The 26,427-nt window shown below is 43.1% G+C and overlaps 1 protein-coding gene across 1 annotated transcript in view; it reads left to right on the top strand.

Annotated features, from left to right (window-relative positions):
- Positions 1–26,427, top strand: part of gucy2f (guanylate cyclase 2F, retinal) — a 213,056-nt gene that overhangs the window by 163,167 nt on the left and 23,462 nt on the right. The gene's annotated exons all lie outside the window — the stretch shown is intronic.

Genomic DNA, 26,427 nt, shown 5'->3' with positions numbered 1-26,427 from the left:
CCCTAACTGCCCAGCGTTTATTACTGATTCCTAACTGCCCAGCGTAAATTACTGATCCCCAACTGCCCAACATTTATTGCTGATCCCTACCTGCCCAGCGTTAATTACTGATCCCTAACTGCACAGCATTTATTACTGATCACTAACTGCACAGCATTTATTACTGATCCCTAACTGCCCAGCATTTATTACTGATTCCGAATTGCCCAGCATTTTTTGCTGATCCCTACCTGCCCAGCGTTAATTACTGATCCCTTACTGCACAGCATTTATTACTGATCCCTAACTGCTCAGCATTTATTACTGACCCCATACTGCACAGCGTTTATTATTTATCTCTAACTGACCAGCATATATTGCTGATCCCTAACTGCCCAGCATTTATTACTGATTCCGAACTGCCCAGCATGTTTTGCTGATCCCTACCTGCCCAGCGTTAATTACTGATCCCTAACTGCCCACCATTCTAGCTGGTTCCTAACTGCCCAGCATTTATTGCTGACCCCTAATTGCTCAAAATTTATTCCTGATCCCGAACCGCTCAGCATTTATTATTGATCCCGAACTGCCCAGTATTTATTGCTGATGCCTAACTGCCCAGCAGTTTTTGCTGATCCCTAACTGCGCAGCATTTATTACTGACCCCTAACTGCCCAGCATTTATTGCTGATCCATAACTGACCAGCATTTCTTCTGATACCTAACTGCCCAGCTTTTATTACTGATCCAGAACTGCCCAGCATTTATTACTGACCCCTAACTGCACAGCGTTTATTACTTATCTCTAACTGACCAGCATTTATTGCTGATCCCTAACTGCCCAGCATTTATTACTGACCCCTAACTGTCCAGCATTTATTTCTGATCCCTAACTGTCCAGCGTTATTGCTGATCCCGAACTGCCCTGCATTTTTTACTGACCCCTAACTGCCCAGTGTTTATTACTGATCCCGAACTGACCAGCATTTATTGGTGAACCCGAACTGCCCAGCATTTAATACTGATCTCTAACTGACCAGTGCTTATTACTGATCCCTAACTGACCAGCATTTATTACTGACTCCTAACTGATGATCCTTTATTTCTGATCCCTAACTGCCCAGCATTTATTACTGACCCCTAACTGCCTAGCCTTTATTACTGATCCCTAACTGCCCAGCGTTTATTACTGTTCCCTAACTGCCCAGCATTTATTACTGACCCCTAACTGCCTAGCATTTATTACTGACCCCTAACTGCCTAGCCTTTATTACTGATCCCTAACTGCCCAGTGTTTATTACTGTTCACTAACTGCCCAGTGTTTATTACTGATCACTAACTGCCCAGCACTTTTTGCTGATGTTTAACTGCCCAGCATTTATTACTGATCCGTAACTCCCAGCGTTTATTACTGATCCCTAACTGACCAGCAATTATTACTGATCCCTAACTGCCCAGCGTTTACTACTGATCCCAAACTGCCCAGCACTTTTTGCTGATGCTTAACTGCCCAGCATTTCTTACTGATCCCTAACTGCCCAGTCTTTATTACTGATCCCTAACTGCCCAGCGTTTATTACTGACCACTAACTGCCCAGCATTTATAGCTGATCCCTAATTGCCCAGCACTTTTTGCTGATCCCTAACTGCCCAGCATTTATTACTGATCTCTAACTGCCCAGCATTTATTGCTGATCCCTAACTGACCAGTATTTATTACTGATCCCTAACTGACCAGCATTTATTACTGACTCCTAACTGACGAGCCTTTATTTCTGATCCCTAACTGCCCAGCATTTTTTAATGACCCCTAACTGCCTAGCATTTATTACTGACCCCTAACTGCCTAGCCTTTATTACTGTTCCCTAACTGCCCAGTGTTTATTACTGATCCCGAACTGACCAGCATTTATTGGTGAACCCGAACTGCCCAGCATTTAATACTGATCTCTAACTGACCAGTGCTTATTACTGATCCCTAACTGACCAGCATTTATTACTGACTCCTAACTGACGAGCCTTTATTTCTGATCCCTAACTGCCCAGCATTTTTTACTGACCCCTAACTGCCTAGCATTTATTACTGACCCCTAACTGCCTAGCCTTTATTACTGTTCCCTAACTGCCCAGTGTTTATTACTGATCATGAACTGCCCAGCACGTTTTGCTGATGTTTAACTGCCCAGCATTTATTACTGATCCCTAACTCCCAGCGTTTATTACTGATCCCTAACTGACCAGCATTTATTATTGATCCCTAACTGCCCAGCGTTTACTACTGATCCCTAACTGCCCAGCACTTTTTGCTGATGATTAACTGCCCAGCGTTTCTTACTGATCCCTAACTGCCCAGTATTTATTACTGATCCCTAACTGCCCAGCGTTTATTACTGACCACTAACTGCCCAGCATTTATTACTGACCCCTAACTGTCCAGCACTTTTTGCTGATCCCTAACCGCCTGACATTTATTACTGATCCCTAACTGCCCAGCGTTTATTACTGATCCCTAACTGCCCAGAATTTTTGCTGATGCTTAACTGCCCAGCGTTTCTTACTGATCCCTAACTGCCCAGTATTTATTACTGATACCTAACTGCCAGCATTTGTTACTGATCCCTAACTGCCCAGCGTTTATTACTGATCACTAACTAATCAGCATTTCGTACTGATCCCTAACTGCCCAGCGTTTAATACTGATCCCTAACTGACCAGCATTTATTACTGACCCCTAACTGACCAGCATTTATTACTGATCCCTAACTGCCCAGCGTTTACTACTGATCCCTTACTGCCCAGCACTTTTTGCTGATGATTAACTACCCAGCGTTTCTTACTGATCCCTAACTGCCCAGTATTTATTACTGATCCCTAACTGCCCAGCGTTTATTACTGACCACTAACTGCCCAGCATTTATTACTGACCCCTAACTGTCCAGCACTTTTTGCTGATCCCTAACCGCCTGACATTTATTACTGATCCCTAACTGCCCAGCGTTTATGACTGATCCCTAACTGCCCAGCACTTTTTGCTGATGTTTAACTGCCCAGCGTTTAATACTGATCCCTAACTGACCAGCATTTATTACTGACCCCTAACTGACCAGCATTTATTACTGATCCCTAACTGCCCAGCATTTACTACTGATCCCTAACTGCCCAGCACTTTTTGCTGATGATTAACTGCCCAGTGTTTATTACTGATCCCTAACTGCCCAGTATTTATTACTGATTCCTAACTGCCAGCATTTGTTGCTGATCCCTAACTGCCCAGCGTTTATTACTGACCCCTAACTGACCAGCATTTCTTACTGATCCCTGACTGCCCAGCGTTTATTACTGATCACTAACTGCCCAGCATTTATAGCTGATCCCTAATTGCCCAGCACTTTTTGCTGATCCCTAACTGCCCAGCATTTATTACTGATCTCTAACTGCCCACCATTTATTGCTGATCCCTAACTGACCAGTATTTATTACTGATCCCTAACTGACCAGCATTTATTACTGACTCCTAACTGACGAGCCTTTATTTCTGATCCCTAACTGCCCAGCATTTTTTACTGACCCCTAACTGCCTAGCATTTATTACTGACCCCTAACTGCCTAGCCTTTATTACTGTTCCCTAACTGCCCAGTGTTTATTACTGATCATGAACTGCCCAGCACGTTTTGCTGATGTTTAACTGCCCAGCATTTATTACTGATCCCTAACTCCCAGCGTTTATTACTGATCCCTAACTGACCAGCATTTATTACTGATCCCTAACTGCCCAGCGTTTACTACTGATCCCTAACTGCCCAGCACTTTTTGCTGATGATTAACTGCCCAGCGTTTCTTACTGATCCCTAACTGCCCAGTATTTATTACTGATCCCTAACTGCCCAGCGTTTATTACTGACCACTAACTGCCCAGCATTTATTACTGACCCCTAACTGTCCAGCACTTTTTGCTGATCCCTAACCGCCTGACATTTATTACTGATCCCTAACTGCCCAGCGTTTATTACTGATCCCTAACTGCCCAGCACTTTTTGCTGATGTTTAACTGCCCAGCGTTTAATACTGATCCCTAACTGACCAGCATTTATTACTGACCCCTAACTGACCAGCATTTATTACTGATCCCTAACTGCCCAGCATTTACTACTGATCCCTAACTGCCCAGCACTTTTTGCTGATGATTAACTGCCCAGTGTTTATTACTGATCCCTAACTGCCCAGTATTTATTACTGATTCCTAACTGCCAGCATTTGTTGCTGATCCCTAACTGCCCAGCGTTTATTACTGACCCCTAATTGCTCAACATTTATTCCTGATCCCGAACTGCTCAGCATTTATTGTTGATCCCGAACTGCCCAGTATTTATTGCTGATGCCTAACTGCCCAGCATTTTTTGCTGATCCCTAACTGCGCATTTATTACTGAACCCTAACTGCCCAGCATTTATTGTTGATCCATAACTGACCAGCATTTCTTCTGATATCTAACTGCCCAGCTTTTATTACTGATCCCTAACTGCCCAGCGTTTATTACTGATCCTGAACTGCCCAGCATTTATTACTGAACCCTAACTGCACAGCGTTTATTACTTATCTCTAACTGACCAGCATTTATTGCTGATCCCTAACTGCCCAGTGTTTATTACTGATCCCTAACTGACCAGCATTTATTGTTAATCCCTAACTGCCCAGCATTTAATACTGATCTCTAACTGACCAGTGTTTATTACTGATCCCTAACTGACCAGCATTTATTGCTGATCCCTAACTGCCCAGCATTTATTACTGTTCCCTAACTGACCAGCATTTATTGCTGATCCTTAACTGCCCAGCATTTATTACTGATCCCTAACTGAACAGCATTTATTGTTGAACCTGAACTGCCCAGCATTTAATACTGATCTCTAACTGACCAGTGCTTATTACTGATCCCTAACTGACCAGCATTTATTGCTGAACCCTAACTGACCAACATTTATTACTGACTCCTAACTGACGAGCCTTCATTTCTGATCCCTAACTGCCCAACATTTTTTACTGACCCCTAACTGCCTAGCATTTATTACTGACCCCTAACTGCCTTGCCTTTATTACTGATCCCTAACTGCCCAGCGTTTATTACTATTCCCTAACTGCCCAGTGTTTATTACTGATCACTAACTGTCCAGCACTTTTTGCTGATGTTTAACTGCCCAGCATTTATTACTGATCCCTAACTCCCAGCGTTTATTACTGATCCCAAACTGCCCTGTATTTATTACTGATCCCAAACTGCCCAGCGTTTATTACTGACCACTAACTGCCCAGCATTTATTGCTGATCCCTAATTTCCCAGCACGTTTTGCTGATCCGTAACTGCCCAACATTTATTACTAATCCCTAACTGCCCAGCGTTTATTACTGATCCCTAACTGCCAGCGTTTATTACTGACTCCTAACTGACCAGCATTTATTACTGATCCCTAACTGCCCAGCATTTATTGTTGATCCATAACTGACCAGCATTTCTTCTGATACCTAACTGCCCAGCTTTTATTACTGATCCCTAACTGACCAGCGTTTATTACTGATCCCGAACTGACCAGCATTTATTACTGAACCCTAACTGCACAGCGTTTATTACTTATCTCTAACTGACCAGCATTTATTGCTGATCCCTAACTGCCCAGCATTTATTACTAATCCCTAACTGCCCTGCGTTTTTTACTGACCCCTAACTGCCCAGTGTTTATTACTGATCCCTAACTGACCAGCATTTATTGTTAATCCCTAACTGCCCAGCATTTAATACTGATCTCTAACTGACCAGTGTTTATTACTGATCCCTAACTGACCAGCATTTATTGCTGATCCCTAACTGCCCAGCATTTATTACTGTTCCCTAACTGACCAGTATTTATTGCTGATCCCTAACTGCCCAGCATTTATTACTGATCCCTAACTGAACAGCATTTATTGTTGAACCTGAACTGCCCAGCATTTAATACTGATCTCTAACTGACCAGTGCTTATTACTGATCCCTAACTGACCAGCATTTATTACTGATACCGAACTGCTCAGCATTTATTACTGATCCCTAACTGACCAGCATTTATTACTGATCCCTAACTGAACAGCATTTATTGTTAATCCCTAACTGCCCAGCATTTAATACTGATCTCTAACTGACCAGTGTTTATTACTGATCCCTAACTGACCAGCATTTATTGCTGATCCCTAACTGCCCAGCATTCATTACTGATCCCTAACTGAACAGCATTTATTGTTGAACCTGAACTGCCCAGCATTTAATACTGATCTCTAACTGACCAGTGCTTATTACTGATCCCTAACTGACCAGCATTTATTACTGATACCGAACTGCTCAGCATTTATTACTGATCCCTAACTGACCAGCATTTATTGCTGATCCCTAACTGACCAACATTTATTACTGACTCCTAATTGACGAGTCTTCATTTCTGATCCCTAACTGCCCAACATTTTTTACTGACCCCTAACTGCCTAGCATTTATTACTGACCCCTAACTGCCCAGTGTTTATTACTGATCACTAACTGTCCAGCAATTTTTGCTGATGTTTAACTACCCAGCATTTATTACTGATCCCTAACTCCCAGTGTTTATCACTGACTCCTAACTGACCAGCATTTATTACTGATCCCTAACTGCCCAGTGTTTACTACTGATCCCTAACTGCCCAGCACTTTTTGCTGATGCTTAACTGCCCACCGTTTCTTACTGATCCCTAACTGTCCTGTATTTATTACTGATCCCTAACTGCCCAGCATTTATTGCTGATCCCTAATTTCCCAGCACTTTTTGCTGATCCGTAACTGCCCAACATTTATTACTAATCCCTAACTGCCCAGCGTTTATAACTGATCCCTAACTGCCCAGCATTTATTACTGACCCCTAACTGTCCAGCACCTTTCGCTGATCCCTAACCACGCGACATTTATTACTGATCCCTAACTGTCCAGCGTTTATTACTGATCCCTAACTGCCCAGCATTTATTTCTGACCCCTAACTGCCTAGCATTTGTTACTGATCCCTAACTGCCCAGCATTTATTGCTGATCCCTAACTGACCAGCATTTATTGTTGACGCCTAACTGACGAGCCTTTATTTCTGATTCCTAACTGCCCTGCATTTTTTACTGAACCCTAACTGCCTAGTCTTTATTACTGACCCCTAACTGCCTAGCGTTTATTACTGTTCCCTAACTGCCCAGTGTTTATTACTGATCACTAACTGCCCAGCACGTTTTGCTGATGTTTAACTGCCCAGCATTTTTTACTGACCCCTAACTGCCCAGTGCTTATTACTGATCCCGAACTGACCAGCATTTATTACTGATCCCTAACTGCCCAGCGTTTACTACTGATCCCTAACTGCCCAGCACTTTTTGCTGATGATTAACTGCCCGGCGTTTCTTACTGATCCCTAACTGCCCAGTATTTATTACTGATCCCTAACTGCCCAGCGTTTATTACTGACCACTAACTGCCCAGCATTTATTACTGACCCCTAACTGTCCAGCACTTTTTGCTGATCCCTAACCGCCTGACATTTATTACTGATCCCTAACTGCCCAGCGTTTATTACTGATCCCTAACTGCCCAGCACTTTTTGCTGATGTTTAACTGCCCAGCGTTTAATACTGATCCCTAACTGACCAGCATTTATTACTGACCCCTAACTGACCAGCATTTATTACTGATCCCTAACTGCCCAGCATTTACTACTGATCCCTAACTGCCCAGCACTTTTTGCTGATGATTAACTGCCCAGTGTTTATTACTGATCCCTAACTGCCCAGTATTTATTACTGATTCCTAACTGCCAGCATTTGTTGCTGATCCCTAACTGCCCAGCGTTTATTACTGACCCCTAATTGCTCAACATTTATTCCTGATCCCGAACTGCTCAGCATTTATTGTTGATCCCGAACTGCCCAGTATTTATTGCTGATGCCTAACTGCCCAGCATTTTTTGCTGATCCCTAACTGCGCATTTATTACTGAACCCTAACTGCCCAGCATTTATTGTTGATCCATAACTGACCAGCATTTCTTCTGATATCTAACTGCCCAGCTTTTATTACTGATCCCTAACTGCCCAGCGTTTATTACTGATCCTGAACTGCCCAGCATTTATTACTGAACCCTAACTGCACAGCGTTTATTACTTATCTCTAACTGACCAGCATTTATTGCTGATCCCTAACTGCCCAGTGTTTATTACTGATCCCTAACTGACCAGCATTTATTGTTAATCCCTAACTGCCCAGCATTTAATACTGATCTCTAACTGACCAGTGTTTATTACTGATCCCTAACTGACCAGCATTTATTGCTGATCCCTAACTGCCCAGCATTTATTACTGTTCCCTAACTGACCAGCATTTATTGCTGATCCTTAACTGCCCAGCATTTATTACTGATCCCTAACTGAACAGCATTTATTGTTGAACCTGAACTGCCCAGCATTTAATACTGATCTCTAACTGACCAGTGCTTATTACTGATCCCTAACTGACCAGCATTTATTGCTGAACCCTAACTGACCAACATTTATTACTGACTCCTAACTGACGAGCCTTCATTTCTGATCCCTAACTGCCCAACATTTTTTACTGACCCCTAACTGCCTAGCATTTATTACTGACCCCTAACTGCCTTGCCTTTATTACTGATCCCTAACTGCCCAGCGTTTATTACTATTCCCTAACTGCCCAGTGTTTATTACTGATCACTAACTGTCCAGCACTTTTTGCTGATGTTTAACTGCCCAGCATTTATTACTGATCCCTAACTCCCAGCGTTTATTACTGATCCCAAACTGCCCTGTATTTATTACTGATCCCAAACTGCCCAGCGTTTATTACTGACCACTAACTGCCCAGCATTTATTGCTGATCCCTAATTTCCCAGCACGTTTTGCTGATCCGTAACTGCCCAACATTTATTACTAATCCCTAACTGCCCAGCGTTTATTACTGATCCCTAACTGCCAGCGTTTATTACTGACTCCTAACTGACCAGCATTTATTACTGATCCCTAACTGCCCAGCATTTATTGTTGATCCATAACTGACCAGCATTTCTTCTGATACCTAACTGCCCAGCTTTTATTACTGATCCCTAACTGACCAGCGTTTATTACTGATCCCGAACTGACCAGCATTTATTACTGAACCCTAACTGCACAGCGTTTATTACTTATCTCTAACTGACCAGCATTTATTGCTGATCCCTAACTGCCCAGCATTTATTACTAATCCCTAACTGCCCTGCGTTTTTTACTGACCCCTAACTGCCCAGTGTTTATTACTGATCCCTAACTGACCAGCATTTATTGTTAATCCCTAACTGCCCAGCATTTAATACTGATCTCTAACTGACCAGTGTTTATTACTGATCCCTAACTGACCAGCATTTATTGCTGATCCCTAACTGCCCAGCATTTATTACTGTTCCCTAACTGACCAGTATTTATTGCTGATCCCTAACTGCCCAGCATTTATTACTGATCCCTAACTGAACAGCATTTATTGTTGAACCTGAACTGCCCAGCATTTAATACTGATCTCTAACTGACCAGTGCTTATTACTGATCCCTAACTGACCAGCATTTATTACTGATACCGAACTGCTCAGCATTTATTACTGATCCCTAACTGACCAGCATTTATTACTGATCCCTAACTGACCAGCATTTATTGTTAATCCCTAACTGCCCAGCATTTAATACTGATCTCTAACTGACCAGTGTTTATTACTGATCCCTAACTGACCAGCATTTATTGCTGATCCCTAACTGCCCAGCATTCATTACTGATCCCTAACTGAACAGCATTTATTGTTGAACCTGAACTGCCCAGCATTTAATACTGATCTCTAACTGACCAGTGCTTATTACTGATCCCTAACTGACCAGCATTTATTACTGATACCGAACTGCTCAGCATTTATTACTGATCCCTAACTGACCAGCATTTATTGCTGATCCCTAACTGACCAACATTTATTACTGACTCCTAATTGACGAGTCTTCATTTCTGATCCCTAACTGCCCAACATTTTTTACTGACCCCTAACTGCCTAGCATTTATTACTGACCCCTAACTGCCCAGTGTTTATTACTGATCACTAACTGTCCAGCAATTTTTGCTGATGTTTAACTACCCAGCATTTATTACTGATCCCTAACTCCCAGTGTTTATCACTGACTCCTAACTGACCAGCATTTATTACTGATCCCTAACTGCCCAGTGTTTACTACTGATCCCTAACTGCCCAGCACTTTTTGCTGATGCTTAACTGCCCACCGTTTCTTACTGATCCCTAACTGTCCTGTATTTATTACTGATCCCTAACTGCCCAGCATTTATTGCTGATCCCTAATTTCCCAGCACTTTTTGCTGATCCGTAACTGCCCAACATTTATTACTAATCCCTAACTGCCCAGCGTTTATAACTGATCCCTAACTGCCCAGCATTTATTACTGACCCCTAACTGTCCAGCACCTTTCGCTGATCCCTAACCACGCGACATTTATTACTGATCCCTAACTGTCCAGCGTTTATTACTGATCCCTAACTGCCCAGCATTTATTTCTGACCCCTAACTGCCTAGCATTTGTTACTGATCCCTAACTGCCCAGCATTTATTGCTGATCCCTAACTGACCAGCATTTATTGTTGACGCCTAACTGACGAGCCTTTATTTCTGATTCCTAACTGCCCTGCATTTTTTACTGAACCCTAACTGCCTAGTCTTTATTACTGACCCCTAACTGCCTAGCGTTTATTACTGTTCCCTAACTGCCCAGTGTTTATTACTGATCACTAACTGCCCAGCACGTTTTGCTGATGTTTAACTGCCCAGCATTTTTTACTGACCCCTAACTGCCCAGTGCTTATTACTGATCCCGAACTGACCAGCATTTATTGGTGAACCCGAACTGCCCAGCATTTAATACTGATCTCTAACTGACCAGTGCTTATTACTGATCCCTAACTGACCAGCATTTATTACTGACTCCTAACTGACGAGCCTTTATTTCTGATCCCTAACTGCCCAGCATTTTTTACTGACCCCTAACTGCCTAGCATTTATTACTGACCCCTAACTGCCTAGCCTTTATTACTGTTCCCTAACTGCCCAGTGTTTATTACTGATCATGAACTGCCCAGCACGTTTTGCTGATGTTTAACTGCCCAGCATTTATTACTGATCCCTAACTCCCAGCGTTTATTACTGATCCCTAACTGCCCAGCATTTATTATTGATCCCTAACTGCCCAGCGTTTACTACTGATCCCTAACTGCCCAGCACTTTTTGCTGATGATTAACTGCCCAGCGTTTCTTACTGATCCCTAACTGCCCAGTATTTATTACTGATCCCTAACTGCCCAGCGTTTATTACTGACCACTAACTGCCCAGCATTTATTACTGACCCCTAACTGTCCAGCACTTTTTGCTGATCCCTAACCGCCTGACATTTATTACTGATCCCTAACTGCCCAGCGTTTATTACTGATCCCTAACTGCCCAGAATTTTTGCTGATGCTTAACTGCCCAGCGTTTCTTACTGATCCCTAACTGCCCAGTATTTATTACTGATACCTAACTGCCAGCATTTGTTACTGATCCCTAACTGCCCAGCGTTTATTACTGATCACTAACTAATCAGCATTTCGTACTGATCCCTAACTGCCCAGCGTTTAATACTGATCCCTAACTGACCAGCATTTATTACTGACCCCTAACTGACCAGCATTTATTACTGATCCCTAACTGCCCAGCGTTTACTACTGATCCCTTACTGCCCAGCACTTTTTGCTGATGATTAACTACCCAGCGTTTCTTACTGATCCCTAACTGCCCAGTATTTATTACTGATCCCTAACTGCCCAGCGTTTATTACTGACCACTAACTGCCCAGCATTTATTACTGACCCCTAACTGTCCAGCACTTTTTGCTGATCCCTAACCGCCTGACATTTATTACTGATCCCTAACTGCCCAGCGTTTATGACTGATCCCTAACTGCCCAGCACTTTTTGCTGATGTTTAACTGCCCAGCGTTTAATACTGATCCCTAACTGACCAGCATTTATTACTGACCCCTAACTGACCAGCATTTATTACTGATCCCTAACTGCCCAGCATTTACTACTGATCCCTAACTGCCCAGCACTTTTTGCTGATGATTAACTGCCCAGTGTTTATTACTGATCCCTAACTGCCCAGTATTTATTACTGATTCCTAACTGCCAGCATTTGTTGCTGATCCCTAACTGCCCAGCGTTTATTACTGACCCCTAACTGACCAGCATTTCTTACTGATCCCTGACTGCCCAGCGTTTATTACTGATCACTAACTGCCCAGCATTTATAGCTGATCCCTAATTGCCCAGCACTTTTTGCTGATCCCTAACTGCCCAGCATTTATTACTGATCTCTAACTGCCCACCATTTATTGCTGATCCCTAACTGACCAGTATTTATTACTGATCCCTAACTGACCAGCATTTATTACTGACTCCTAACTGACGAGCCTTTATTTCTGATCCCTAACTGCCCAGCATTTTTTACTGACCCCTAACTGCCTAGCATTTATTACTGACCCCTAACTGCCTAGCCTTTATTACTGTTCCCTAACTGCCCAGTGTTTATTACTGATCATGAACTGCCCAGCACGTTTTGCTGATGTTTAACTGCCCAGCATTTATTACTGATCCCTAACTCCCAGCGTTTATTACTGATCCCTAACTGACCAGCATTTATTACTGATCCCTAACTGCCCAGCGTTTACTACTGATCCCTAACTGCCCAGCACTTTTTGCTGATGATTAACTGCCCAGCGTTTCTTACTGATCCCTAACTGCCCAGTATTTATTACTGATCCCTAACTGCCCAGCGTTTATTACTGACCACTAACTGCCCAGCATTTATTACTGACCCCTAACTGTCCAGCACTTTTTGCTGATCCCTAACCGCCTGACATTTATTACTGATCCCTAACTGCCCAGCGTTTATTACTGATCCCTAACTGCCCAGAATTTTTGCTGATGCTTAACTGCCCAGCGTTTCTTACTGATCCCTAACTGCCCAGTATTTATTACTGATACCTAACTGCCAGCATTTGTTACTGATCCCTAACTGCCCAGCGTTTATTACTGATCACTAACTAATCAGCATTTCTTACTGATCCCTAACTGCCCAGCGTTTAATACTGATCCCTAACTGACCAGCATTTATTACTGACCCCTAACTGACCAGCATTTATTACTGATCCCTAACTGCCCAGCGTTTACTACTGATCCCTTACTGCCCAGCACTTTTTGCTGATGATTAACTGCCCAGCGTTTCTTACTGATCCCTAACTGCCCAGTATTTATTACTGATCCCTAACTGCCCAGCGTTTATTGCTGACCACTAACTGCCCAGCATTTATTACTGACCCCTAACTGTCCAGCACTTTTTGCTGATCCCTAACCGCCTGACATTTATTACTGATCCCTAACTGCCCAGCGTTTATTACTGATCCCTAACTGCCCAGCACTTTTTGCTGATGTTTAACTGCCCAGCGTTTAATACTGATCCCTAACTGACCAGCATTTATTACTGACCCCTAACTGACCAGCATTTATTACTGATCCCTAACTGCCCAGCATTTACTACTGATCCCTAACTGCCCAGCACTTTTTGCTGATGATTAACTGCCCAGTGTTTATTACTGATCCCTAACTGCCCAGTATTTATTACTGATTCCTAACTGCCAGCATTTGTTGCTGATCCCTAACTGCCCAGCGTTTATTACTGACCCCTAATTGCTCAACATTTATTCCTGATCCCGAACTGCTCAGCATTTATTGTTGATCCCGAACTGCCCAGTATTTATTGCTGATGCCTAACTGCCCAGCATTTTTTGCTGATCCCTAACTGCGCATTTATTACTGAACCCTAACTGCCCAGCATTTATTGTTGATCCATAACTGACCAGCATTTCTTCTGATATCTAACTGCCCAGCTTTTATTACTGATCCCTAACTGCCCAGCGTTTATTACTGATCCTGAACTGCCCAGCATTTATTACTGAACCCTAACTGCACAGCGTTTATTACTTATCTCTAACTGACCAGCATTTATTGCTGATCCCTAACTGCCCAGTGTTTATTACTGATCCCTAACTGACCAGCATTTATTGTTAATCCCTAACTGCCCAGCATTTAATACTGATCTCTAACTGACCAGTGTTTATTACTGATCCCTAACTGACCAGCATTTATTGCTGATCCCTAACTGCCCAGCATTTATTACTGTTCCCTAACTGACCAGCATTTATTGTTGAACCTGAACTGCCCAGCATTTAATACTGATCTCTAACTGACCAGTGCTTATTACTGATCCCTAACTGACCAGCATTTATTGCTGAACCCTAACTGACCAACATTTATTACTGACTCCTAACTGACGAGCCTTCATTTCTGATCCCTAACTGCCCAACATTTTTTACTGACCCCTAACTGCCTAGCATTTATTACTGACCCCTAACTGCCTTGCCTTTATTACTGATCCCTAACTGCCCAGCGTTTATTACTGTTCCCTAACTGCCCAGTGTTTATTACTGATCACTAACTGTCCAGCACTTTTTGCTGATGTTTAACTGCCCAGCATTTATTACTGATCCCTAACTCCCAGTGTTTATTACTGATCCCTAACTGACCAGCATTTATTGTTAATCCCTAACTGCCCAGCATTTAATACTGATCTCTAACTGACCAGTGTTTATTACTGATCCCTAACTGACCAGCATTTATTGCTGATCCCTAACTGCCCAGTATTTATTACTGATCCCTAACTGCCCAGCACCTTTTGCTGATCGCTAACTGCCCAACATTTATTGCTGAATCCTACCTGCCCAGCGTTTATGACTGATCCCTAACTGCCCAGCAATTATTGCTGATCCCTAACTGTCCAGCATTTATTACTGACCCCGAACTGCCCAGCATTTATTGCTGATCCCTCACTGACCAGCACTTATTCCTGACTCCTAACTGACGAGCCTTTGTTTCTGATCCCTAACTGCTCAGCATTTTTTACTGACCCCTAACTGCCTAGCCTTTATTACTGTTCCCTAACTGCTCAGTGTTTATTACTGATCACTAACTGCCCAGCACTTTTTGCTGATGTTTAACTGCCCAGCATTTATTACTGATCCCTAACTCCCAGCATTTATTGCTGATCCCTAACCACCCAGCCTTTATTTCTGTTCCCTAACCACCCAGCACGTATTGCTGATCCCTAACTGCCCAGCATTTATTACTGATCTCTACCTGCCCAGCATTTATTGCTGATCCGTAACTGACAAGCATTTATTACTGACTCCTAACTGACGAGCCTTTATTTCTGATCCCTAACTGCCCAGCATTTTTTACTGACCCACAACTGCCTAGCATTTATTACTGACCCCTAACTGCCCAGCGTTAATTACTATTCCCTAACTGCCCAGCACTTTTTGCTGATGCTTAACTGCCCATCGTTTATTACTGATCCCTAACTGCCCAGTATTTATTACTGATTCCTAACTGCTCAGCATTTAGTACTGACCCCTAACTAACCAGTATTTCTTACTGATCCCTAACTGCCCAGCGTTTATTACTGATCCCGTACTGCCCAGCATTTATTACTGACCCTAACCGCCCAGCCTTTATTTCTGTTCCCTAACCACCCAGCACGTATTGCTGATCCCTAACTGCCCAGCATTTATTACTGATCTCTAACTGCCCAGCATTTATTTCTGATCCCTAACTGCCCAGCATTTTTTATTGACCCCTAACTGCCTAGCATTCATTACTGACCCCTAACTGCCTAACCTTTATTACTGATCCCTAACTGCCCAGCAGTCATTACTGTTCCCTAACTGCCCAGTGTTTAGTATTGATCACTAACTGCCCAGCACTTTTTGCTGATGTTTAACTGCCCAGCATTTATTACTGATCCCTAACTCCCAGCGTTTATTACTCATCCCTAACTGCCCAGCGTTTACTACTGATCCCTAACTGCCCAGCACCTTTTGCTGATGCTTAACTGCCCAACGCTTATTACTGATCCCGAACTGCCCAGTATTTATTACTAATTCCTAACTGCCAGCATTTGTTACTGATCCCTAACTGCCACGTGTTTATTACTGACCCCTAACTAACCAGCATATCTTACTGATCCCGAACTGCCCAGCATTTATTACTGACCACTAACTGACCAGCATTTATTACTGAATCCTAACTGACCAGCGTTTATTACTGACCCTGAACTGCCCAGCATTTATTACTGACCCCTACCTGCCCAGCATTTATTACAGATCCCGTACTGCCCAGCATTAATTGCTGATCCCGTACTGCCCAGCATTTATTACTGACCCCGAACTGCCCAGCATTTATTGCTGATCCCTAACCGCCCAGCCTTTATTTCTGTTCCCTAACCACCCAGCACGTATTGCTGATCCCTAACTGCCCAGCATTTATTACTGATCTCTACCTGCCCAGCATTTATTGCTGATCCGTAACTGACCAGCATTTATTACTGACTCCTAACTAACGAGCCTTTATTTCTGATCCCAAACTGCCCAGCATTTTTTACTGACCCGCAACTGCCTAGCCTTTATTAATGATCCCTAACTGCCCAGCGTTTATTACTGTTCCCTAACTGCCCAGCGTTTATTACTGTTCCCGAACTGCCCAGTACTTTTTGCTGATGCTTTACTGCCCAGCATTTATTACTGATCCCTAACTGCCCAGTATTTATTACTGATTCCTAACAGCCAGCATTTGTTACTCATCCCTAACTGCCCAGCATTTAGTACTGACCCCTAACTAACCAGCATTTCTTACTGATCCCTAACTGCCCAGCGTTTATTACTATCCACTAACTGCCCAACATTTATTGCTGATCCCTAATTTCCCAGCACTTTTTGCTGATCTTTAGCTGCCCAACATTTATTACTAATCCCTAACTGCCAAGAATTTATTACTGATCCCTAACTGCCCAGCGTTTATTACTGATCACTAACTGCCCAGCATTTTTGCTGATCCCTAACCGCCTGACATTTATTACTGATCCCTAACTGCCCAGCATTTATTACTGACCCCTAACTGCCCAGCACTTTTTGCTGATCCCTAACCGCCTGACATTTATTACTGATCCCTAACTGCCCAGCGTTTATTACTGATCCCTAACTGCCCAGCATTTATTACTGATCTCTAACTGCCCAGCATTTATTGCCGGTCCCTAACTGACCAGCATTTATTGCTGACTCCTAACTGACGAGCCTTTATTTCTGATCACTAACTGTCCAGCATTATTTACTGACCCCTAATTGCCTAGCATTTATTACTGACCCCTGACTGCCTAGCCTTTATTAATGATCCCTAACTGCCCAGCGTTTATTACTGTTCCCTAACTGCCCAGTGTTTATTACTGATCACTAACTGCCCAGCACTTTTTGCTGATGTTTAACTGCCCAGCGTTTATTACTGATCCCTAACTCCCAGCGTTTACTACTGACCCCTAACTGACCAGCATTTATTACTGATCCCTAACTGCCCAGCGTTTACTACTGATCCCTAACTGCCAGCATTTGTTACTGATCCCTAACTGCCAGCGTTTATTACTGACCCCGAACTAAGCAGCATTTCTAACTGATCCCTAAATGCCCAGTGGTTATTCCTGATCCCTAACTGACCAGCATTTATTACTGACCCCTAACTGCCCAGCGTGTATTACTGATCCCTAAGTGCTCCCCATTTATTACTGATTCCGAACTGCCCAGCATTTATTGCTGATCCCTAACTGCCCAGCACCTTTTGCTGATCCCTAACTGCACAGCGTTTATTACTTTTCTCTAACTGACCAGCATTTATTACTGACCCCTAACAGCCCAGCATTTATTGCTGATCCCTAACTGCCCTGCGTTTTTTACTGACCCCTAACTGCCCAGTGTTTATTACTGATTCCTAACTGACCAACATTTATTGTTGAACCTGAACTGCCCAGCATTTAATACTGATCTCTAACTGACCAGTGCTTATTACTGATACCTAACTCACCAGCATTTTTTTCTGATACCGAACTGCCCAGCATTTATTACAGATCCCTAACTGACCAGCATTTATGAATGACTCCTAACTGACGAGCCTTTATTTCTGATCCCTAACTGCCCAGCATTTTTTACTGACCCCTAACTGCCTAGCATTTATTACTGCACCTAACTGCCTAGCCTTTATTACTGATCCCTAACTGCCCAGCGTTTATTACTGTTCCCTAACTACCCAGTGTTTATTACTGATCACTAACTGCCCAGCACGTTTTGCTGATGTTCAACTGCCCAGCATTTATTACTGATCCCTAACTCCCAGCTTTTACTACTGACCCCTAACTGACCAGCATTTATTACTGATCCCTAACTGCCCAGCGTTTACTACTGATCCCTTACTGCCCAGCACTTTTTGCTGATGCTTAACTGCCCAGCGTTTCTTACTGATCCCTAACTGCCCAGTATTTATTACTGATCCCTAACTGCCCAGCGTTTATTACTGACCACTAACTGCCCAGCATTTATTGCTGATCCCTAATTTCCTTGCACTTTTTGCTGATCTGTAACTGCCCAACATTTATTACTAATCCCTAACTGCCCAGCATTTATTACTGACCCCTAACTGTCTAGCACTTTTTGCTGATCCCTAAACACCTGACATTTATTACTGATCCCTAACTGCGCAGCGTTTATTACTGATGCTTAACTGCCCAGCGTTTATTACTGATCCCTAACTGCCCAGTATTTATTACTGATTATTAACTGCCAGCATTTGTTACTGATCCCTAACTGACCAGCATTTATTACTGACCCCTAACTGACCAGCATTTATTACTCATCCCTAACTGCCCAGCGTTTACTGCTGATCCCTAACTGCCCAGTATTTATTACTGATTCCTAACTGCCAGCATTTGTTACTGATCCCTAACTGCCCAGCGTTTATTACTGACCCCTAACTGCCCAGCACCTTTTGCTGATGTTTAACTGCCCAGCATTTATTACTGATCCATAACTGACCAGTATTTATTACTTACCCCTAACTGACCAGCATTTATTACTGATCCCTAACTGCCTAGCGTTTTCTACTGATACATAACTGCCCAGTATTTATTACTGATTCCTAACTGCCAGCATTTGTTACTGATCCCTAACTACCCAGTGTTTATTACTGACCCCTAACTAACCAGCATTTCGTACTGATCCCTGACTGCCCAGCGTTTATTACTGATCCCTAACTGACCAGCATTTATTACTGACTCCTAACTGACCAGCATTTATTACTCAACCCTAACTGCCCAGCATTTACGACTGATCCCTAACTGCCCAGCATTTTTTGCTGATGCTTAACTGCCCGGCGTTTATTACTGATCCCTAACTGCCCAGTATTTATTACTGATTCCTAACTGCCAGCATTTGTTACTGATCCCTAACTGCCCAGCGTTTATTACTGACCCCTAACTAACCAGTATTTCTTACTGATCCGTAACTGCCCAGCATGTATTACTGACCCCTAACTGACCTGCATTTATTACTGATCCCTAACTGCCCAGCATTTACTACTGATCCCTAACTGCCCAGCACCTTTTGCTGATGCTTAACTGCCCAGTGTTTGTTACTGATCCCTAGTTGCCCAGTATTTATTACTGATCCCTAACTGCCAGCATTTATTACTGATCCCTAACTGCCAGCATTTATTACTGACCCCGAACTAACCAGCATTTCTAACTGATCCCTAAATGCCCAGTGGTTATTTCTGATCTCTAACTGACCAGCATTTATTACTGACCCCTAACTGCCCAGCGTGTATTACTGATCCCTAAGTGCTCCCCATTTATTGCTGATCCCTAACTGCCCAGCACCTTTTGCTGATCCCTAACTGCCCAGCTTTTATTACTGTTCCTGAACTGCCCAGCATTTATGACTGATCCCTAACTGCCCAGCATTTATTACTGACCACTAACTGCACAGCGTTTATTACTTTTCTCTAACTGACCAGCATTTATTGATGATCCCTAACTGCCCAGTATTTATTACTGACCCCTAACAGCCCAGCATTTATTGCTGATCCCTAACTGTCCAGCGTTATTGCTGATCCCTAACTGCTCTGCGTTTTTTACTGACCCCTAACTGCCCAGTGTTTATTACTGATCCCGAACTGACCAGCATTTATCGTTGAACCTGAACTGCCCAGCATTTAATACTGATCTCTAACTGACCAGTGCTTATTACTGATACCTAACTCACCAGCATTTATTACTGATACCGAACTGCCCAGCGTTTATTACTGATCCCTAACTGACCAGCATTTATTACTGACTCCTAACTGACGAGCCTTTATTTCTGATCCCTAACTGCCCAGCATTTTTTACTGACCCCTAACTGCCTAGCATTTATTACTGCACCTAACTGCCTAGCCTTTATTACTGATCCCTAACTGCCCAGCGTTTATTACTGTTCCCTAACTGCCCAGTGTTTATTACTGATCACTAACTGCCCAGCACGTTTTGCTGATGTTTAACTGCGTAGCATTTGTTACTGATCCCTAACTCCCAGCGTTTACTACTGACCCCTAACTGACCAGCATTTATTACTGATCCCTAACTGCCCAGCGTTTACTACTGATCCCTAACTGCCCAGCACTTTTTGCTGTTGCTTAACTGCCCAGCGTTTATTACTGATCCCTAACTGCCTAGTATTTATTACTGATCCCTAACTGCCCAGCGTTTATTACTGACCACTAACTGCCCATCATTTATTGCTGATCCCAAATTTCCTAGCACTTTTTGCTGATCCGTAACTGTCCAACATTTATTACTAATCCCTAACTGCCCAGCATTTATTACTGATCCCTAACTGCCCAGCATTTATTACTGACCCCTAACTGTCCAGCACTTTTTGCTGATCCCTAAACACCTGACATTTATTACTGATTCCTAACTGCGCAGCGTTTATTACTGATGCTTAACTGACCAGCATTTATTACTGACCCCTAACTGACCAGCATTTATTACTCATCCCTAACTGCCCAGCGTTTACTACTGATCCCTAACTGCCCAGTATTTATTACTGATTCCTAACTGCCAGCATTTGTTACTGATCCCTAACTGCCCAGCGTTTATTACTGACCCCTAACTGACCAGCATTTTTTACTGATCCCTAACTGCCCAGCGTTTATTACTGATCCCTAACTGTCCAGTAATTATTAATGATTCCTAACTGCCAGCATTTGTAACTGATCCCTAACTGCCCAGCATTTATTACTGACCCCTAACTAACCAGCATTTCTTACTGATCCCTGAATGCCCAGCATTTATTACTGATCCCTAACTGACCAGCATTTATTACTTACCCCGAACTGACCAGCATGTATTACTGATCCCTAACTGCCCAGCGTTTTCTAATGATCCCTAACTGCCCAGCACTTTTTGCTGATGCTTAAGTGCCTAGCGTTTATTACTGATCCCTAACTGCCCAGTATTTATTACTGATTCCTAACTGCCAGCATTTGTTACTGATCCCTAACTGCCCAGCGTTTATTACTGACCCCTAACTAACCAGCATTTCTTACTGATCCCTAACTGCCCAGCGTTTATTACTGATCCCTAACTGACCACCATTTATTACTGACCCCTAACTGCCCAGCGTTTATTACTGATTCCTAACTGCCCAGCGTAAATTACTGATCCCCAACTGCCCAACATTTATTGCTGATCCCTACCTGCCCAGCGTTAATTACTGATCCCTAACTGCACAGCATTTATTACTGATCACTAACTGCACAGCATTTATTACTGATCCCTAACTGCCCAGCATTTATTACTGATTCCGAATTGCCCAGCATTTTTTGCTGATCCCTACCTGCCCAGCGTTAATTACTGATCCCTTACTGCACAGCATTTATTACTGATCCCTAACTGCTCAGCATTTATTACTGACCCCATACTGCACAGCGTTTATTATTTATCTCTAACTGACCAGCATATATTGCTGATCCCTAACTGCCCAGCATTTATTACTGATTCCGAACTGCCCAGCATGTTTTGCTGATCCCTACCTGCCCAGCGTTAATTACTGATCCCTAACTGCCCACCATTCTAGCTGGTTCCTAACTGCCCAGCATTTATTGCTGACCCCTAATTGCTCAAAATTTATTCCTGATCCCGAACCGCTCAGCATTTATTATTGATCCCGAACTGCCCAGTATTTATTGCTGATGCCTAACTGCCCAGCAGTTTTTGCTGATCCCTAACTGCGCAGCATTTATTACTGACCCCTAACTGCCCAGCATTTATTGCTGATCCATAACTGACCAGCATTTCTTCTGATACCTAACTGCCCAGCTTTTATTACTGATCCAGAACTGCCCAGCATTTATTACTGACCCCTAACTGCACAGCGTTTATTACTTATCTCTAACTGACCAGCATTTATTGCTGATCCCTAACTGCCCAGCATTTATTACTGACCCCTAACTGTCCAGCATTTATTTCTGATCCCTAACTGTCCAGCGTTATTGCTGATCCCGAACTGCCCTGCATTTTTTACTGACCCCTAACTGCCCAGTGTTTATTACTGATCCCGAACTGACCAGCATTTATTGGTGAACCCGAACTGCCCAGCATTTAATACTGATCTCTAACTGACCAGTGCTTATTACTGATCCCTAACTGACCAGCGTTTATTACTGATGCTTAACTGCCCAGCGTTTATTACTGATCCCTAACTGCCCAGTATTTATTACTGATTATTAACTGCCAGCATTTGTTACTGATCCCTAACTGACCAGCATTTATTACTGACCCCTAACTGACCAGCATTTATTACTCATCCCTAACTGCCCAGCGTTTACTGCTGATCCCTAACTGCCCAGTATTTATTACTGATTCCTAACTGCCAGCATTTGTTACTGATCCCTAACTGCCCAGCGTTTATTACTGACCCCTAACTGCCCAGCACCTTTTGCTGATGTTTAACTGCCCAGCATTTATTACTGATCCATAACTGACCAGTATTTATTACTTACCCCTAACTGACCAGCATTTATTACTGATCCCTAACTGCCTAGCGTTTTCTACTGATACATAACTGCCCAGTATTTATTACTGATTCCTAACTGCCAGCATTTGTTACTGATCCCTAACTACCCAGTGTTTATTACTGACCCCTAACTAACCAGCATTTCGTACTGATCCCTGACTGCCCAGCGTTTATTACTGATCCCTAACTGACCAGCATTTATTACTGACTCCTAACTGACCAGCATTTATTACTCAACCCTAACTGCCCAGCATTTACGACTGATCCCTAACTGCCCAGCATTTTTTGCTGATGCTTAACTGCCCGGCGTTTATTACTGATCCCTAACTGCCCAGCATTTACTACTGATCCCTAACTGCCCAGCACCTTTTGCTGATGCTTAACTGCCCAGTGTTTGTTACTGATCCCTAGTTGCCCAGTATTTATTACTGATTCCTAACTGCCAGCATTTATTACTGATCCCTAACTGCCAGCATTTATTACTGACCCCGAACTAACCAGCATTTCTAACTGATCCCTAAATGCCCAGTGGTTATTTCTGATCTCTAACTGACCAGCATTTATTACTGACCCCTAACTGCCCAGCGTGTATTACTGATCCCTAAGTGCTCCCCATTTATTGCTGATCCCTAACTGCCCAGCACCTTTTGCTGATCCCTAACTGCCCAGCTTTTATTACTGTTCCTGAACTGCCCAGCATTTATGACTGATCCCTAACTGCCCAGCATTTATTACTGACCACTAACTGCACAGCGTTTATTACTTTTCTCTAACTGACCAGCATTTATTGATGATCCCTAACTGCCCAGTATTTATTACTGACCCCTAACAGCCCAGCATTTATTGCTGATCCCTAACTGTCCAGCGTTATTGCTGATCCCTAACTGCTCTGCGTTTTTTACTGACCCCTAACTGCCCAGTGTTTATTACTGATCCCGAACTGACCAGCATTTATCGTTGAACCTGAACTGCCCAGCATTTAATACTGATCTCTAACTGACCAGTGCTTATTACTGATACCTAACTCACCAGCATTTATTACTGATACCGAACTGCCCAGCGTTTATTACTGATCCCTAACTGACCAGCATTTATTACTGACTCCTAACTGACGAGCCTTTATTTCTGATCCCTAACTGCCCAGCATTTTTTACTGACCCCTAACTGCCTAGCATTTATTACTGCACCTAACTGCCTAGCCTTTATTACTGATCCCTAACTGCCCAGCGTTTATTACTGTTCCCTAACTGCCCAGTGTTTATTACTGATCACTAACTGCCCAGCACGTTTTGCTGATGTTTAACTGCGTAGCATTTATTACTGATCCCTAACTCCCAGCGTTTACTACTGACCCCTAACTGACCAGCATTTATTACTGATCCCTAACTGCCCAGCGTTTACTACTGATCCCTAACTGCCCAGCACTTTTTGCTGTTGCTTAACTGCCCAGCGTTTATTACTGATCCCTAACTGCCTAGTATTTATTACTGATCCCTAACTGCCCAGCGTTTATTACTGACCACTAACTGCCCATCATTTATTGCTGATCCCAAATTTCCTAGCACTTTTTGCTGATCCGTAACTGTCCAACATTTATTACTAATCCCTAACTGCCCAGCATTTATTACTGATCCCTAACTGCCCAGCATTTATTACTGACCCCTAACTGTCCAGCACTTTTTGCTGATCCCTAAACACCTGACATTTATTACTGATTCCTAACTGCGCAGCGTTTATTACTGATGCTTAACTGACCAGCATTTATTACTGACCCCTAACTGACCAGCATTTATTACTCATCCCTAACTGCCCAGCGTTTACTACTGATCCCTAACTGCCCAGTATTTATTACTGATTCCTAACTGCCAGCATTTGTTACTGATCCCTAACTGCCCAGCGTTTATTACTGACCCCTAACTGACCAGCATTTTTTACTGATCCCTAACTGCCCAGCGTTTATTACTGATCCCTAACTGTCCAGTAATTATTAATGATTCCTAACTGCCAGCATTTGTAACTGATCCCTAACTGCCCAGCATTTATTACTGACCCCTAACTAACCAGCATTTCTTACTGATCCCTGAATGCCCAGCATTTATTACTGATCCCTAACTGACCAGCATTTATTACTTACCCCGAACTGACCAGCATGTATTACTGATCCCTAACTGCCCAGCGTTTTCTAATGATCCCTAACTGCCCAGCACTTTTTGCTGATGCTTAAGTGCCTAGCGTTTATTACTGATCCCTAACTGCCCAGTATTTATTACTGATTCCTAACTGCCAGCATTTGTTACTGATCCCTAACTGCCCAGCGTTTATTACTGACCCCTAACTAACCAGCATTTCTTACTGATCCCTAACTGCCCAGCGTTTATTACTGATCCCTAACTGACCACCATTTATTACTGACCCCTAACTGCCCAGCGTTTATTACTGATTCCTAACTGCCCAGCGTAAATTACTGATCCCCAACTGCCCAACATTTATTGCTGATCCCTACCTGCCCAGCGTTAATTACTGATCCCTAACTGCACAGCATTTATTACTGATCACTAACTGCACAGCATTTATTACTGATCCCTAACTGCCCAGCATTTATTACTGATTCCGAATTGCCCAGCATTTTTTGCTGATCCCTACCTGCCCAGCGTTAATTACTGATCCCTTACTGCACAGCATTTATTACTGATCCCTAACTGCTCAGCATTTATTACTGACCCCATACTGCACAGCGTTTATTATTTATCTCTAACTGACCAGCATATATTGCTGATCCCTAACTGCCCAGCATTTATTACTGATTCCGAACTGCCCAGCATGTTTTGCTGATCCCTACCTGCCCAGCGTTAATTACTGATCCCTAACTGCCCACCATTCTAGCTGGTTCCTAACTGCCCAGCATTTATTGCTGACCCCTAATTGCTCAAAATTTATTCCTGATCCCGAACCGCTCAGCATTTATTATTGATCCCGAACTGCCCAGTATTTATTGCTGATGCCTAACTGCCCAGCAGTTTTTGCTGATCCCTAACTGCGCAGCATTTATTACTGACCCCTAACTGCCCAGCATTTATTGCTGATCCATAACTGACCAGCATTTCTTCTGATACCTAACTGCCCAGCTTTTATTACTGATCCAGAACTGCCCAGCATTTATTACTGACCCCTAACTGCACAGCGTTTATTACTTATCTCTAACTGACCAGCATTTATTGCTGATCCCTAACTGCCCAGCATTTATTACTGACCCCTAACTGTCCAGCATTTATTTCTGATCCCTAACTGTCCAGCGTT

Source organism: Chiloscyllium punctatum, chromosome 9 (assembly GCF_047496795.1).
Source record: "Chiloscyllium punctatum isolate Juve2018m chromosome 9, sChiPun1.3, whole genome shotgun sequence".
Taxonomy (NCBI): domain Eukaryota; kingdom Metazoa; phylum Chordata; class Chondrichthyes; order Orectolobiformes; family Hemiscylliidae; genus Chiloscyllium; species Chiloscyllium punctatum.
Note: the sequence above shows the minus strand (reverse complement) of the source record. Positions and strands in the feature narration are given on the sequence as shown.